The following is a 16,247-nucleotide window of genomic DNA, read 5'->3' as shown; positions in this document are numbered from 1 at the left end:
GGAGCCTGTCCTGGAACTAGGTCTTGTAGACCAGGCTGGTCTCGAACTCACAGAGATCCGCCTGCCTCTGCCTCCCAAGTGCTGGGATTAAAGGCGATACATTTATACATATTTATGAATATATAGACCTGGTTTGGAGTTGGACAATGGCTCTGTCCTCTAAATCAAAGCATATTGTTAAAAGGAACATTCAGAGTTTCTGTCTCATGTCAGGAGCCATCTGGTATGGGACAAGAGAGACTTCAGGAAAAATTTTACTTTCTCCATGCCTATTTTGTCTATATCATATACTTCATTGAATGTATGTGTTTATAAATAATGTTTAAGTTTTCCACGATGAACAATAGAGTTTTCTACAGATCCTTTCCTGCAGTAATCTTTGAAGTCTCCAGGAAGAAGATGGGGTCTCACAACAACAACTCCACCTGGTGATGCTGATAGTCCTGGTTTTGGGGTACCAGCTGCTGAAATGTTGCACCTTCTCATGACATTATGGCCAGACCTCCAAATAAGAACTTTGGAAAAAACCCTATCAACTGCATGAAAATCATTTGCAACTATACTAGACAGTAATCTTGAAACTTAACCATCACTTTACTTTTACAGGATCCCATAAAAAGAACATCACCCCCATGGCAGCTGGAAGAAATTCTAGAAATAACATCCCCTCTCCCAACAAAATTTGTCCTCAGGGTTGGGAACACCATTAAGGGATTGTTGATTGCCAGGCAGTGGTGGTGCACACCTTTAATCCCAGCACTCAGGAGGCAGAGGCAGGCGGATCTCTGTGAGTTCGAGGCGAGCCTGGTCTAGAAGAGCTAGTTCCAGGACAGGAACCAAAAGCTACAGAGAAACCCTGTCTCGAAAAATCCAAAAAAAAGTGGGGGGGATTGTTGATTATTACTTGTATAAGGTAGAGGGTTGAGATGGAAATTATATAGTAATCTTATTCACAACTAATAATAATAGTGTGCAATGGAGTGAATACTTGTGAGCAATTATTTATGGATAATTTACATTGGTATAGTATTGTATATATTGATACAGGTTCAAATTATATTTGTTATTTCTGTTTGCAAGATTTGTACACCTATGCAAATGTATACATCTGTGTTTCTACCTCTGTTTAGGACATTTTGTATATTGATACAACTTTTATGATATATTTTTGTATTGCATTATATATTATTCTTACCTCTGATCAAGATACTTATATATTGTTCACATTTTGAGGTCATTGTCCTCATTTGCAGCACATTTGTTGACTGGTTATTAATATTCTGACATGAAGTCTTAATCTTTAAGTTATACAGGTATAAAATATTATAGCTCAGTAGTTGTTCATGTTTGATATATATATTCAGATTAATTAGGTTCTTTAGATATATAGAGATTGAATTCTTCCTAGATAGGTAATCTTCAAACACTTCAAGGATCAGTAGAACAAGGCATTTAGATAACTTAGGATTCTTGTGATATGAGACATGATTGCTCCTGACAGCACCAATCTATTCCTGAGAGAATATTGAGCACCAAAGACACTCCACTCAGAATTTGTTTTCTTCTTGGCACAATTGGCCTTTGGACAAGGAACTTCCCATATCTCAGTCACTGACAAAGTATATGATATCTGGACTGGATAAGCAAAACACAAGGAAAAGGACTGTCAAACCTTGCCAAGACAGGGAATGACGGTTCTGAAAATTTTCCTGCATCTAAAAATGGTCTGTCAGTTACACTGGGCCTTAGTCAAAGTTAGTTGCTTCAACATGGCTAATGAGACTTTGAGTGATTGCTCAGGTAGCCAATTGTCTCCACTATATACTGCTCACTTTGGAAGCTGTTTGATTTCATGTCCTGCTACTCAAGTAATATTATCTCACTTCTCAGGCCTTTAATAGGGTTGAAGATTAGTTATAGTTACCATCCTCTTATGGTTTATCCAAGCCTATTTCTGATGGAAGACTTAGACTCCTTGGAATAGATTGTTTATTAAAACATTTACCATGTGTTCCTTGCTTAATATTGTTTATGTTGGTTGTAATTTTATACTTGATATCTGGTCTTGTTGTATATAGTTTTGTATTGGGTTTAGATCTCTCTTATTTAGACAAAAGGGGAATGATGTGGGAGTGTCATATATCAATCTGTTGATTTCATTGGTTAAGCAATAAAGAAACTGCTTGGCCCTGATAGGTTAAAACATAGGTGGGAGGAGTAAACAGAACAGAATGCTGGGAGGAAGAGGAAATGAGCTCAGAGAGACGCCATGCTCCCCTCTCCCGGGCAGACGCAAGCGATTCAGCTCCGACCCAGGATGGACATAGGCTAGAATCTTCACGGTAAGACCGGTGCTACACAGATGATTAGAAATGGGCTAAATTAATATGTGAGAATTAGCCTAGAAGAGGCTAGATAGAAATGGGCCAAGCAGTGTTTAAATGAATACAGTTTGTGTGTTGTTATTTCAGGTAAAGCTAGCCAGCAGCTGGGGTGCTGGGGACGCAGCCCCACTGCTCCTATTACAACATATTGTATCTTCAGTGCTTGATATTCTCTCTTCTGTCTTTTTTATTCTGCTGCTTATGCTTGCATTTGTGGTTCCTGATTGTTTTCTTATAATTTCTGTTTCTATAATTCCTTTTTTATCTGTATTTAGATTTTCAAGTCTTAAATCATTTGTTTCATCTGTTTGTGTTGTGGGACCATGGTCTGTAGTCTGTCAATTATATTTTAAATAAATGCTGATTGGCCAGTAGCTAGGCAGGAAGTAGAGGCATGACAACCAGACAGGAAGTAGAGGTGGGTCAAGGAGAACAGGAGAATTCTGGAAGGAGGACACAGTCCCAGCCTAGACACAGAAGAAGCATGATATGATGGCCTCGCTGAAAAAGGTACCAAGCCATGTGGATAACATATACTAGAATAATGGGCTAATATAAGTTATAAGAGTTAATAAGAAGCCTGAGCTAATAAGCCAATCAGTTTACAACTAATGTAAACCTCTGTGTGATTTCTTTGGGACTTAATGACTGTGGGAACCAGGCAGGACAGAATGTTTGATTTCTTTTTCTTGGTTTTCTTTAAGGTAGTTGTTGATTTCCTTCAATTTTTTGTTTGTGAGTCAATTTCCTCTATTGTATCTTCAGCACTTGACATTGTCTCTTCCATCTCTTGTATTCTGCTGTTTATGGTTGTATTTGTGGGTTTCGATCCTTTTCTCATAATTTTTGTTTCCAGAATTCCCTTGGTTCAGGTTTTCTTTATCTTTATTTCAGTTTTCAAGTCTTGAATTGTTTCATCTGTTTGATTACTGTTTCTTGGTTTTCTTTAAGGGATTTGTTGATATCTTCCAAATTTTTGTCTGTCTTTTTCTCCATTTCTTTGAGGGAATTTTTCATTTCCTCTTTAAGGGCCTCAAAAATTCTAAAGTTAATTTTTAGGTCATTTTCTTCTTCTTCATCTATATTTGGGTGTTCAAGTCTTGCTTTAGTACAGCTACTAGTTGGTCTTGTGCTGCTCTTTGTGGTGTTGAGTGTATTCTTACCTTATCTACCTATCTTTTCCTCTTATTGGTGTAGTTGAGGCTGTGTCTTTGGTCATTAATCTTCCAGGTGCCAATGAATCCAAGGTTCAAATGGTAGCTCCCCGTGCTGCAGTCAAGGCCACAGTTTCAGTTACCCTGGAGGCCACTCGGTGTTCCCAGAGGTCACTTTTGGAACTCCTGAGGGTTGCTCTGCAATCCTGGAGGTCATTTGGGACCAGTCCTATGGAGGTCACTTGCTTGGGGCTGCTCCTGATGAGGTCACTGGGTTGGGCCTGCTCTGGCAGAGGTCATTGGCTCAGGCCTGTTCCCACAGATGTCCCTAGCTTGGGCCTGCTCCCATGGAGGCCCCTGGCTTGGTCCCCATCCCAGAGAGGTCTCTGGCTCAGACCTGCTCCCTTTGCAGTTGCTACCTTGTATGTAGTGATGAGGCGAGCAGACCTGCTTTTCATCCCACCCGGCTCCTGCATGGCTAGCTTAGCCCTGGAAATAACAACACACAAACTGTATTCATTTAAACACTGTCTGGCCCATTAGTTCTAGCCTCTTATTGGGTAACTCTTACATCTTGATTAACTCATTTCTAATAATCTGTGTACCACCACGAAGAGGTGGCTTACCGGGAAGATTCTAACCACCATCTGTCTTGGGTAGGAGAAGCATGGCTTCTGCCTCATTGTCTTCTTCCTCCCAGCATTCTGTTCTGTCTTCCCCACCTACCTATGTTCTGACCTATCAGGCGAAGCAGTTTTCTTTATTAATTAACCAATTAAAGCAACAGATAGATAGAAGACCCTTCTACATCACTTGTACCTGCCTCTTTAGGTTTACAAGGGCCTGATCCAGCAGAGATAGCTGACTTGGGCCCTGTATGAAAGATTTCAACCGTCACAGGCATTCTCAAAGACACAAAACAACTAATGGGAAAAAGGATATTTATGAATGTAAACAACATGATAAAACATTCATATCTGACTACTCCTTAAAAGTACACCCAAAAACCTTGGTAGTAAGACCCTCTGACTATAATCAAAGTGATAAAGCCTTTCCACGTCACAGCCTTCATCAAGTACATAGAACTAATATTAGAGAAAAAAGCATGAATGTCGTCAATGTGATAAAGCCATGGCACATCTCAGTTGTCTTCTAAAACAGGAAAGAACTCATACTGGAGAACGACATTATAAATGTTATCAATGTGGAAAAGCTTTTTCAAAGAAGAGTACTCTTCATAGGCATGAAGTCATACTGGAGAGAAATGTTCTGGATGTAATCAAAGTGTTAAAACCTTTGCATATAAAACTCATCGGGGCACAAAAGAAGTCATACTGGAGAGAAACTTCATGAATGTGATCAGTGTAGTAAAGCTCCCTTATACCTGCTCCTGTGGAGTTGCTGCCTCAGACCTGCTTAGGCAGAGGTTGCTATCTAAGGCCTATTCCCTTAGGTGCCCCTGGCTTGGGCCTGCTGCCTCAGAGGTCCTTGGTTTGGGCCTGGTCCTGCAGAGGTCTCTGGCTTGGATATGCCTCCCAAAGGTTCCTGACTGGCACCCAGTCCTTCAGAGGTCTCTGGTTTGGTTCTCTGTGTTTTCTTTATTGCCTCTATTTTAGTTTTCAAATCCTGAACTGTTTGTTTCACCTGTTTGTTTTTTCTTGGGTTTCTTTAAGAGATTTATTGATTTCTTTCAATTTTTTGTATGTCTTTTCCTCCATTTCTTTAAGTAAATTTTTCAGTTCCTCTTAAAGGGTTTCTATTATCTTCATAAAGTTATATTGAAGGTCATTTTCTTCTGCTTCTTCTGTGTTAGTTTTCACATCTTCCTGTTGTAGGATCACTAGGTTCTTTGGTGTCCTATTGGTCTTCATGTTGTTGGATGTATTCTTATACTGCCATCTGCCCATTTCTTTCTGCAGTGGGTGCCTTGTTTCGTGGGGGGTCCCTCCTTCTTCAGTTGGTGAAGGTGAGGCCTGTGGCTTAGGTGATTGCTCTTCCTCCAGGTGCAGGTGGCTCCATGCCTCTAGTGGATGCTGACAAGGCTCTCTGGGGGTAATTTCTCAAGGGGCATTCTGGGCCAAGGCTCCAGTCTTTACAGATGTTGTGGGGGATGGTAGTGAATGTGTTTATGCTGTTCAGGGTTTCTGGGGCTTGGTGGGTGCTGGTGGGGGAATGAGATGTTCCTTCCCAGGCAAGGCTCTAGAGAGCTGGGCCCTCCAAGTGAGGAACCCCGATGCTTATCTCTCCAGGAGCAGTCTAGGCCAAGACTCCAGTTCCTTTATTCCATTTCTTAAACTGTTTATCTCCTTGAACATAGGACTTAGCTACATTCTACTTTCTGGTGCTCCTTTTGCCTCAAGTTGTACATTTTTAATTTTTCTCTTGTTTCTTGTCATTGTAAATCTTCATTAGAATAGAAACTAGTAGCCACACAACAGAGTCTCTACCAGGATTTTTTTTTTGATATTTCCTCTGCCAACAGAATTAATCTAAAAACTCTTCAATTAAGCCTCAGGCAGACTTTTCAGACAAGAGCAAAAAGCAGCTACTTTCTTCACCACAAGAATTTCACAAAAATGATCACTAGACAACATACTAAAACATACTAAAATTATTCTCATCTGAAATCTCTTGAGCCAGTATTATCAGAGCATTATATTGAAGCCTGCTATCCCAGTAATTGGAGGTGGAGGCAGGAAAGTCATGGTTTCAGGGCCAGCCGGAACTTCTTGAGCCTATTTTAAAAACCAAGCCCCCAAAACAATGTTTAACCACAAAGAGAAATGGCATGGCACAGCAGGTAAGATGGTTTATAGCCAAGACAGATGGATATTGTTTGGTCCTGAGGATCCACATGGTAGAAGGAGAGGAGTAGGCCCCACAGCCCATCATAACTTTTGAGCTGTAATATGCATATGCATGCACAAAGATGAGAATAAACTAATAATTTAATCCATAAATTAAATCTAAAATAAAAGGGAAAGAGAGACTGTTCAGCAGTTTAGTGCCTCTTGCAGAAAACACTGTGTGAGTTCCAGGACCCACATGGTGGCTCACATATGTAACTCTAAAGAACCAGGGATGACTTTCTCATCTTGCCTAATGATCTTATTTGCAGACAAAAATAGGAAGATGATCATGTTTATATAGAAATATGCCTAAAGGAGAGCCTGGTGGCAGGAGACACTCATGTGAAAGACCTCACTCTTCTCTCATGCCTGGATTCCACTTCCACCAGCTGTCTCTGAAGCCAGGTCACAGGGTGCCCAGCCCATACTGGCTGCATCTCAGGTGGAGCAAGGCTCTGAGCTTGAATCCCAGCACCTTTGTAAAGATGATCACCTTTGTGACTGTCTGTGTAATTATGCACTGTAAGGATTTTTTTAAACCACATTTTATTTCTTTTCTGTGTATCTGCAGGCAGATGCACATAATGCCACAGTGCATAGGTGGCAGTCAGAGGACAACCTGAGGTGCAAAGTTAGGTCACTGGTTTTGGCAGCAGGCCACATTATTGGCTAGTCCGTCTTGCTGACTCTAACTGTACACAAGACTGCATGTTTGTGGTATATAGTTTATGTGTAGAGCACATGAGGTGTGTCAGCATTGCTGCCCTTTTTGCATGTGTGTGTTTGGAGAAGTCTTCATGTGATGTGGGAGTGTCTTCTATCTATCTGTTGCTTTCATTGGTTAATTAATAAAGAAAACTGCTTGGCCTGATAGGACATAAAATTAGGTAGGCGGAGTAGACAGAACAGAATGCTGGGAAGAAGGGAAGTGAGGCAGACGCCATAGCTCTCCTCTCCAAGATGGGCACAGGTTAAGATCTTTCCTCGTGGTGCTACACAGATTATTAGAAATGGGTAAATCAAGATGTGAGAATTAGCCAGTAAGAGGCTAGACGCTAAAGAATACAGTTTCCATGTAATTTTTTTCTGGTAAAGCTAGCTGGTGGTCGGGAGCTGGGAGGTGGGAAGCAGCCCGTTGCAGCCCGCCACTCATATCACTACATTCATGGGTGTTCGTTTGTGGGAGTTGGGTGTGGCAAAGGTGTTGTGAATGCATCAGGTTACCTGTGCGTATCTCTTGTATGTCAAGGTTGGCCTGACACTGACAGACTTGGCCAAAGTAATCAAGTCCAGCCCACCCACCTGGGTTTCACTCCCTGCTGCGTTTGTAGTTCTCATTCCTGCCTGTCCCAGCCTCTGCTCTGCCCGCTGCTGGTCCTTCCTTTGATGTGGCTCAGCTCAAAAATGGCCCTGCCTGCACCAGCCCCACCCACTTTAATGAATGCCCCACTGGATCCTGTTCCAATTTTCCTTTAAGTTTCCCCAAACTTTAACCCTCATCCAAGTCTCTAGCACGACCCAGCCTCTGTCCCTGCACCCACAGTAGCACCCCAACACTCTGCCCCCTCTCTGATTCCAACCCTACCAAGCCCACCAACCTCCCTGATTCTATAGTAAATACTTGTCAGCAAAGGGAATTCTAATAGGCATTTGGGCAATTTCCCATGTGACTTGCTTGTGCCTTTTTACATGCCCAGTCAAATCACAAATACATCACGTCCATTTGATAATAGATTACTGCTGCTTATGCTCTAATTTATGACTTGGCGGGTCAGAGAAGACCCAGATCACGATGGGCAGGCAGCTCAGGTTGCATGATAATATGATGGCAGGGCACTGTCAAGTGTTCAAGTTTCCACTCAGACTGAATAGCAGGCCAACAGCTGTCTCTGAAATGGAAAATAGTTGTGTGCAGATGGTGGTAGAACTCTGCTCCAAGATCACAGAGGTCTCTTCTTTGGACCAGCAAAGCACCTAAGAGAATTGCTATCTACCACTGACACTTGAATCCCATTAGTGGTGGTAGAGAAGCTGATACAGCAGCTGGGACCAATTGAAGACCTGCTGTTCCCAGCCCTCCACAAAGCTAGCAATTTTCTAAGTCACTTGTTGTATGGGCCGAAATAACACACCCAAGAAAGGAATGTGTTGTCTCCAGAATCCAAACAGGCCCACTAAATGTTGTGTTTCTTTCTTGGTGGTGGAATTGGACGGATGCTGTAACTTGTCCTTCACATTAGAAAGAACATCTCTGCATGTCACATAGCACTGGATTCCTAAGATTTTTCAATAAGAGAGAAGGACATTGAATTTTGGTTAATGTCCCATCCTCTGATGCACATGGGTTACCAATGAGTTTGCGGTTACTATCTCCTGCATAATGTAATCAATACAGTACAGTAATGTGATATTTTGCCAAAGATACATCAGGCTATAGAGCGTCCATTGACTCTCTGGTCATTTCTGGCTATTATCCTGAAAACAAATCCATTCCAAAGATTTAAGCACTTGTGATATAACACCTATAGGAGACAATTTTGTGGGAAAAATAAGTTTAAAGGCAATGAACAATCAATGTGATACAATAATGACTGTTTTGGTCAGAGTTCAAATACTTGTAGTTATTTTTGAGTCTCAGGATAATATGCGACGACAGTCTAATGACATCTTTCCTTCTATAGTTTTACGTAGATTGGCTAGTGCACAATTAGATGTTAAACATTTTGATTTTACTGATAATGCCCTGGAAATAACTTCTCAATTCATGAGGCCAGGAAGGAATTGGTAAAGGAAGTTAACTTTCTACAGGCTCTCTTAAGTAATCATCAAGAGGGTGAGTGTGAGAATTGTACCTGGGTCCCTGGGAAAAGCAGTCATCTTTCCAGATTTGTTTTTTTGCAGTTTTGGACACAGGATTTTCTATATACCCATGGCCATTCAGGAGCTCAATATCTGGGCCAGACTAGTCTCAAACTCCCTTCAACTCAGCCCAGGGGGAGTGAGATGCATCATCCAGAGAGATTCACCTGCCAGTCTCTCCCAAGGGCTGGGTTTACAAGCATGTAGCACCACACCAAGATGAATTTTTTTTAATGACTTATCTCTGAACAAGACAATGAGAGGATAAGGTTTAAACAGAAAGCATCTTTTTTTTGAACACTAATATTTCTAGGAATTTTTCAATGAATTAATTTCAATAGATAAATCTCATCCCATTTTCTTAATATTTTGATTAACTACTTAGCTTTGTAAGTTTCCTCTTTTAAAAAAATTAACTGTGGCTGGGTTGTAGTGGCACATGTCCTTAGTTCCCAAACATGAGAGGCAGAGGCAGGCAGAGCTCTGGAAGTTCGAGGTCAGCATGGCCTACAGAACGAGTTTCAGGAGAGCCGGAGCTACACTGTGAAACCCAGTCTCAAAAATGAAAAAAAAATGTATGCAAACAGCAGTGCCATGGTGTGAATGTGCCAATCAGAGGACAGCTTATAGGTGTCTATTGCCTACTTCCTCTATGTGAGAACTAGAGAAAACAAACTGATGCAGTCAAGTTTGGCAGTAAGTGCCCTAAAGTGGTAAGTGAATTTGTGGCCCTTATTTCAGTTTCAAAACTATGTATATGCTAATGTATGGGTGTGCATAAAACCTAAGTGTAGTAATAGGAGAAAATTTTGTATGAGTAATATGGGTCTCTCAGAGAATGAACTCAGGTCATCAATCTTAGCAGCAACCATGTTTACCCACTGATAAAATTTCCTGGCATTTGTTTTAGAGAAAATGTAAAGAACAAGTAGTTAGTTCTCAGAATAAAGTAACATAATCTAAAACTAATGGAGAATGCCACAAGTACCATTTTAATTTGCAAATTGATTTTATTCTTCAAATTATTCTGTTTCCATACTGTTGGAATACAGTATGCTGAAAAACTTTACCACGTTGACTATATCCATAGGGTTTCTCTCCAGAATGACTTCTTTCATGTATTAAAGATGACTTTTATGTGAAAAGGGTTTACCACATTGTTGCCGTGCATAAAATTGCTTTCATGTATTTGAAGATGACTTTGCCATGCAAAGGTTTCACGACATTGATTACATTCAGAGAGTTCCTCTCCAATATGATTTCTTTATGAATGAAAAGACACTTCTGTGCAAAGGCTTTACCACATGCATTACATCCATAGGGTTTCTCTGGTATGACTTCTTTCATGCCTGTGAAGATGACTTTTATATGCAAACACTTTACCACACTGATTACATCCATAGGGTTTCTCTCCACTATGGCTTCTTTCATGCCTGTGAAGGTCACTTTTACATGCAAAGGCTTTACCACATTGATTACATCCATATGGTTTCTCTCCAGTATGACTTCTTTTATGCCTGTGAAGATGACTTTTACGTGAAAAGGCTTTACCACATTGATTACATTCATTGGGTTTCTCACCAGTGTGACTTCTTTCATGATTACGAAGATCACTGATACATGGAAAGGCTTTACCACATTGATTACATACATAGGGTTTTTCTCCCGTATGACTTCTTTCATGCCGGTGAAGAACACTTTTATATGCAAAGGCTTTACCACATTGCTTACATCCATAGGGTCTCTCCCCAGTATGACTTCTTTCATGTATATGAAGATGACTTTTACGTGAAAAGGCTTTACCACACTGATCACATTCATGAAGTTTCTCTCCAGTATGACTTCTTTCGTGCCCATAATGAGTTTTATAAACAAAGACTTTAACACTTTGATTACATCCAGAACATTTCTCTCCAATATGAAGAGTACTCTTCTCTGAAAAGGCTTTTCCACATTGACTACATTCTCCAGTATGAGTTCTCTCATGTTTCAGAAGACAACTGGGATGTGCCATGGCTTTATCACATTGATGACATTCATGCCTTTTTTCTCTAATATTAGTTCTGTGTATTTGATGAAGACTATGACATGGAAAGGCTTTATCACTTTGATTATATTCATAGGGTCTTACTACCAAGTGAGGTTTTTTGTGTACTGTTAAGGAGTAGTCACATATAAATGTTTTATCGTGTTTCTTACATTCATAAATATCCTCTTCCTCATTGGTTGTTTTGTGTCTCTGAAAATACCTGTGATGGTTGAAGTCTTTTGTACAAGGCCCACATTTATCACTTCCTTTTTGTATGTGAATGTTTTCACTTCTTTGAAGACAACTGGAAGAACTCAGAGTTTTACCATAGTGATTGCATACATAACATTTTCCTGTAGTGCTAGTAACATTACATGTACAAAGTAATCTGGTAAAGGCACACAAATTTTCATATTCCTTGTACTCATAAGGCTTTTCTCCAATGTGAGGGTTTAAACTCGTATCACAGTCATCATGTCTTCTCATAGTAGGGACTACTATACAGCTTTTAAATGTCCTGGGAGAGACAGAGGTGCATTGCTTCTTTCCATATTCCCTATGTTCGCATGGCTTGTGTCCAGGGTGACAGACGATACAACTATTAAAGGAAGAATAACAAAATAAAAGGTTTCCACATTATGTTCACATAGTTTAAATTGTTGAGACTCATAGAGATGTGCTATATATATGGGGATTCAGGTTTCTTTACTATGACTCTGTATCTCTCAGAAATTGCTTCTCTATTAAACTATGATAAGTCATAACTAGTTAAGGAACCCCAAAGAAGGGGAAATCACACACAATAATATCACTTGCAACAAAAACTAAAATGACAAGAACTAACAATCACTGGCCATTAATATTCCTTAATATAAATGGACTCAACTCACCTATAAAAAGACAAGCTAACAGACTAGATACAAAAACAGAATTCATCCTTCTCTTGCATACAGCCAACACACTTCAACCTTAAAGACAGATATCACCTCAGACGAAAGGGTTGGGAAAAATTTTCCAATCAAATGGACCTAAGTAACAAGCTGGTGTAGCTATCCTAATATCTAACAAAATAGATTTCAAACTAAGATCAATCTAAAGAGAAAAAGAAGGACATTTCATATTAGTCATAGGAAAAATCCATCAAGAGGAAATCCCAATACTGAACATCTATACCTCAAACACAAGGACACCCTCAAATGTAACAGAAATATTACTAAAGTTTAACTCACACATTAAGCCACACACACTAATAGTCGGAGACCCCAACACCCCACTCTCACCATAGGACAGGTCTGACAGAGAGAAACTTAATAGAGAAATAAGAGAACTAACAGATGTTATGACTCAAATGGACTTAACAGACATCTAGAGAATATTCTATCCAAACATAAAAGAGCATACCTTTTTCTTGGCACCCCACAGAACCTGTTAAAAGGTGACCACATACTCAGTAACAAAACAAACCTCAACAGATACAAAGAATTGGAATAACCCCAAATATTATGCCAGATCATGATGGCTTAAAGTTAGAATTTAACAGCAACATTAACACATGGAAATTGAATAATGCTCACGTGAATCACCAATGGGTCAAGAAAGAAATAAAGGAAGAAATTAAAGACTTCCTAAGATTCAGTGAAAATGACCAAACAACATAACTAAACTTATGGGACACAATGAAAGCGGTGTTAATAGCACTGAATGTCTACATAAAGAAGCTAGAAAAATCCAACACCAGTGAGTTAAGATAACACCTGAAAACTCTAGAGCAAAAAGAAGCAAACTCACCCAAGGGGGCTAAAAGGCAGGAAATAATAAAATTGATTACAATTGATTACAATCGAAACAAAGAAAACAACACAAAGATTAAAAGAGACAAAGAGTTGATTCTTTGAGAAAAATCAGCAAAACAGACAAGCCTTTATCCAAACTAACAAAAAGGCAGAGAAAGGACATGCAAATTAATAAAATCGGAAATGAAAAGGGGACATAACAACAGACATGGAGGAAATACAGAGAATCATCAGGATACTTCAAAAACCTGTACTCCATAAAACTGGAAAACTTATAAGAAATGGACAATTTTCTGGACAAATATCACTTACCAAAATTAAATCAAGACCAGATAAACAAAGTAAATAGACCAATAACTGCTAAGAAAATAGAAACAGATATCAAAAGTCTCCCAACCAAAAAAAGACCAGGACCCAATGGTTTCAGCACAGAATTCTGCAATATTTTCAGAGAAGAACTAATACCAATACTCCTCAAATTGTTCCACACAATAGAAACAGAAAGAACATTACCAAACTCTTTTTATGAGGTACAGTTACCCTGATACCGAGACCATATAAAGACACTATTAAGAAAGAGAATTATACACAAATCTCACTCATGAACATTGATGCAAAAATACTCAATAAAATGCTAGCAAACCGAATTCAAAAACACATCAGAAAAATCATCCACCACAACCAAGTAACCTTCATCCCAGAGATACAGGGGTGGTTCATTATACAGAAATCTGTCAATGTAATCTACCATATAAATAACCTGAAAGAAAAGAACCACATAATCATCTCATTAAATGCTGAAAAAGCCTTCAACACAACTTAATACCCTTCATAATAAAAAGTCTTGGAGGGAGCAGGGATACAAGGAACATACCTAAACATAATAAAGGCAATATACAGTAAGTAAACAGTTAACATCAAACTAAAAGGAGAGAAACTCAAAGAGATCCCACTGAAATCAGAAACAAGACAAAGTTGTCCACTCTCTCCAATTAACTCAAAACAGTAATTGAAGGCGTTTGAAACATGGCGGACGACGTAGATCAGCAACAGACCACCAATACTGTAGAGGAGCCCCTGGATCTCATCAGGCTCAGTTTGGATGAGCGAATTTATGTGAAGATGAGAAACGACAGAGAGCTTCGAGGCAGATTACATGCTTATAATCAACATTTAAATATGATCCTGGGAGATGTGGAAGAAACTGTGACAACAATAGAGATTGATGAAGAGACGTATGAGGAGATATATAAATCAACAAAACGGAACATCCCCATGCTCTTCGTCCTGGGAGATGGTGTTGTTCTAGTTGCCCCTCCATTGAGAGTCGGCTGAGACAGAAGAGGATCCTGTGTAGGAAATGGAGACTTTTCCTCTTGAGATGTACAGAACACTCACAGAGAGAAGTTCACATGCATTCTGATATCAGAAATGACCCAAGGATCCCTCCACCCTCAAGGAAGTTCATTTCCGAGTAACTTATAGCCTCTCAGCTAAATCCCATGTTCCTTTTCTCCAGCCTCCTGTCAGTGTCGCCAGCCTCCTTGCTCTTCAGGAGTTGTTTGCCCATTGTTCTTGGAGTTACTTTCAGGTTGTTTTCTTTAAATTAAATTTGATGTCCCTTTTTTATTTTAAAAAAAAAAACAGTAATTGAAGTTCTAGCTAGAGCAATAAGACAACAAAAGGAGATCAAGGGGATACAAATCAGAAAAGAAGAAGTCAGACTCTCACTATGTGCAGATGATATGATAGTATACTTAAGTGACCCCAAAAATTCCACCAGGGAACTCCTACAACTCACAAACACCTTTAGTAATGTAGCAGAATACAAGATTAACTCAAAAAATCAGTAGCCCTCCTTTATACAGATGATAAATGGGCCAAGAAAGAAATAAGAGAAACATCACCCTTCAAAATAGGCACAGATACATAAAATACCTTGGGATAATGCTAACCAAATAAGGGAAAGATCTGTATGACAAGAATTTTAACTCTTTGAAGAAAGAAATTGAAGAAGACACCAAAAAATGGAATGATCTCCCATGCTCTTGGGTATATAAGATTAGCATAGTAAAAATGGCAATCTTACCAAAAGCAATCTACAGTTTCAATGCTTTGCCCATCAAAATCACAGCAAAATTCTCCACAGACCTCGAAAGAACAATACTCAACTTCACATGAAAAACAAAAACCCAGGATAGCCAAGACAATCCTGTACAACAAAAGAACTTCTGGAGGCATCACAATCATGGACCTCAAACTCTACTACAGAGCTACAGTAATGAAAATGGTATTGGCATAAGAACAGACAGGAGGACCAAGGGAATCCAATTGAAGACCCGGTTATCAATCCATACCACACCTGGTTTTCGACAAAAAAGCTAAAAGTATAATAAAAAGATAAAATATAATCTTAATTATATATGTACTTTAATAATTAAATATATTAATTTTAATAATAAAATTAAAGCATATTCAACAAACAGGGCTGGCATAACTGGATATCAACATGTAGAAGAATATAGATCCATATCTATCACCATGCGCAAAACTCAAGTCCAAATGTATCAAAGACCTCAACATAAAACCAACCACACTGAACCTGATAGAAGAGAAAGTGGGAAGTACACTTGAATGCATTGGCACTAAATATAACACCAGTAGGACACTGAGAGAAACAATTAATAAATGGGATGGCCTGAATCTGAGAAGCTTCTGTAAAGCAAAGGACACTGTCAACACAAGAAAAGAGCAGCCTACGAATTGGGAAAAGATCGTCATCAACCCCACATCAGACAGAGGACTGATCTCCAAAATATACAAAGAATTCAAGAAACTTGATATAAAAAAAATAATCCAATAAAAAATGGGGTTCAGACCTAAAGAGAGAACTCTCAACAGATGAATCTCAAAGGGCTGAAAGACATTTAAGGAACTGCTGAACATCCTTAGCCATCAGAGAAATGCAAATCAAAATAACTTTAAGATTCCATCTTACACCTGTCAAAATGGCCAAGATCAAAAATACTGATGACAGCTTATGCTGGAGACAATGTGGAGTAAGGGGAATGCTCATCCATTGCTGGTAGGAATGCAAACTTGTACAGCCACTTTGGAAATTGGTATTGTGGTTTTTCAGAAAATTGGAAACCAATCTACCTCAAGACCTAGCTAAAAAA

At 39.3% G+C, this 16,247-nt stretch overlaps 1 protein-coding gene and 1 pseudogene across 1 annotated transcript in view; one reads left to right on the top strand and one right to left on the bottom strand.

The window, feature by feature from the left end:
* Positions 1-16,247, bottom strand: part of LOC102000264 (zinc finger protein 431-like) — a 47,799-nt gene that overhangs the window by 13,978 nt on the left and 17,574 nt on the right. The window lies entirely within an intron of this gene.
* LOC101992320 lies at positions 14,090-14,697 on the top strand (annotated as a pseudogene).

Source organism: Microtus ochrogaster, chromosome 22, assembly GCF_000317375.1.
Source record: "Microtus ochrogaster isolate Prairie Vole_2 chromosome 22, MicOch1.0, whole genome shotgun sequence".
NCBI classification, from domain to species: domain Eukaryota; kingdom Metazoa; phylum Chordata; class Mammalia; order Rodentia; family Cricetidae; genus Microtus; species Microtus ochrogaster.
This window is presented reverse-complemented; position numbering and strand designations above follow the sequence as displayed.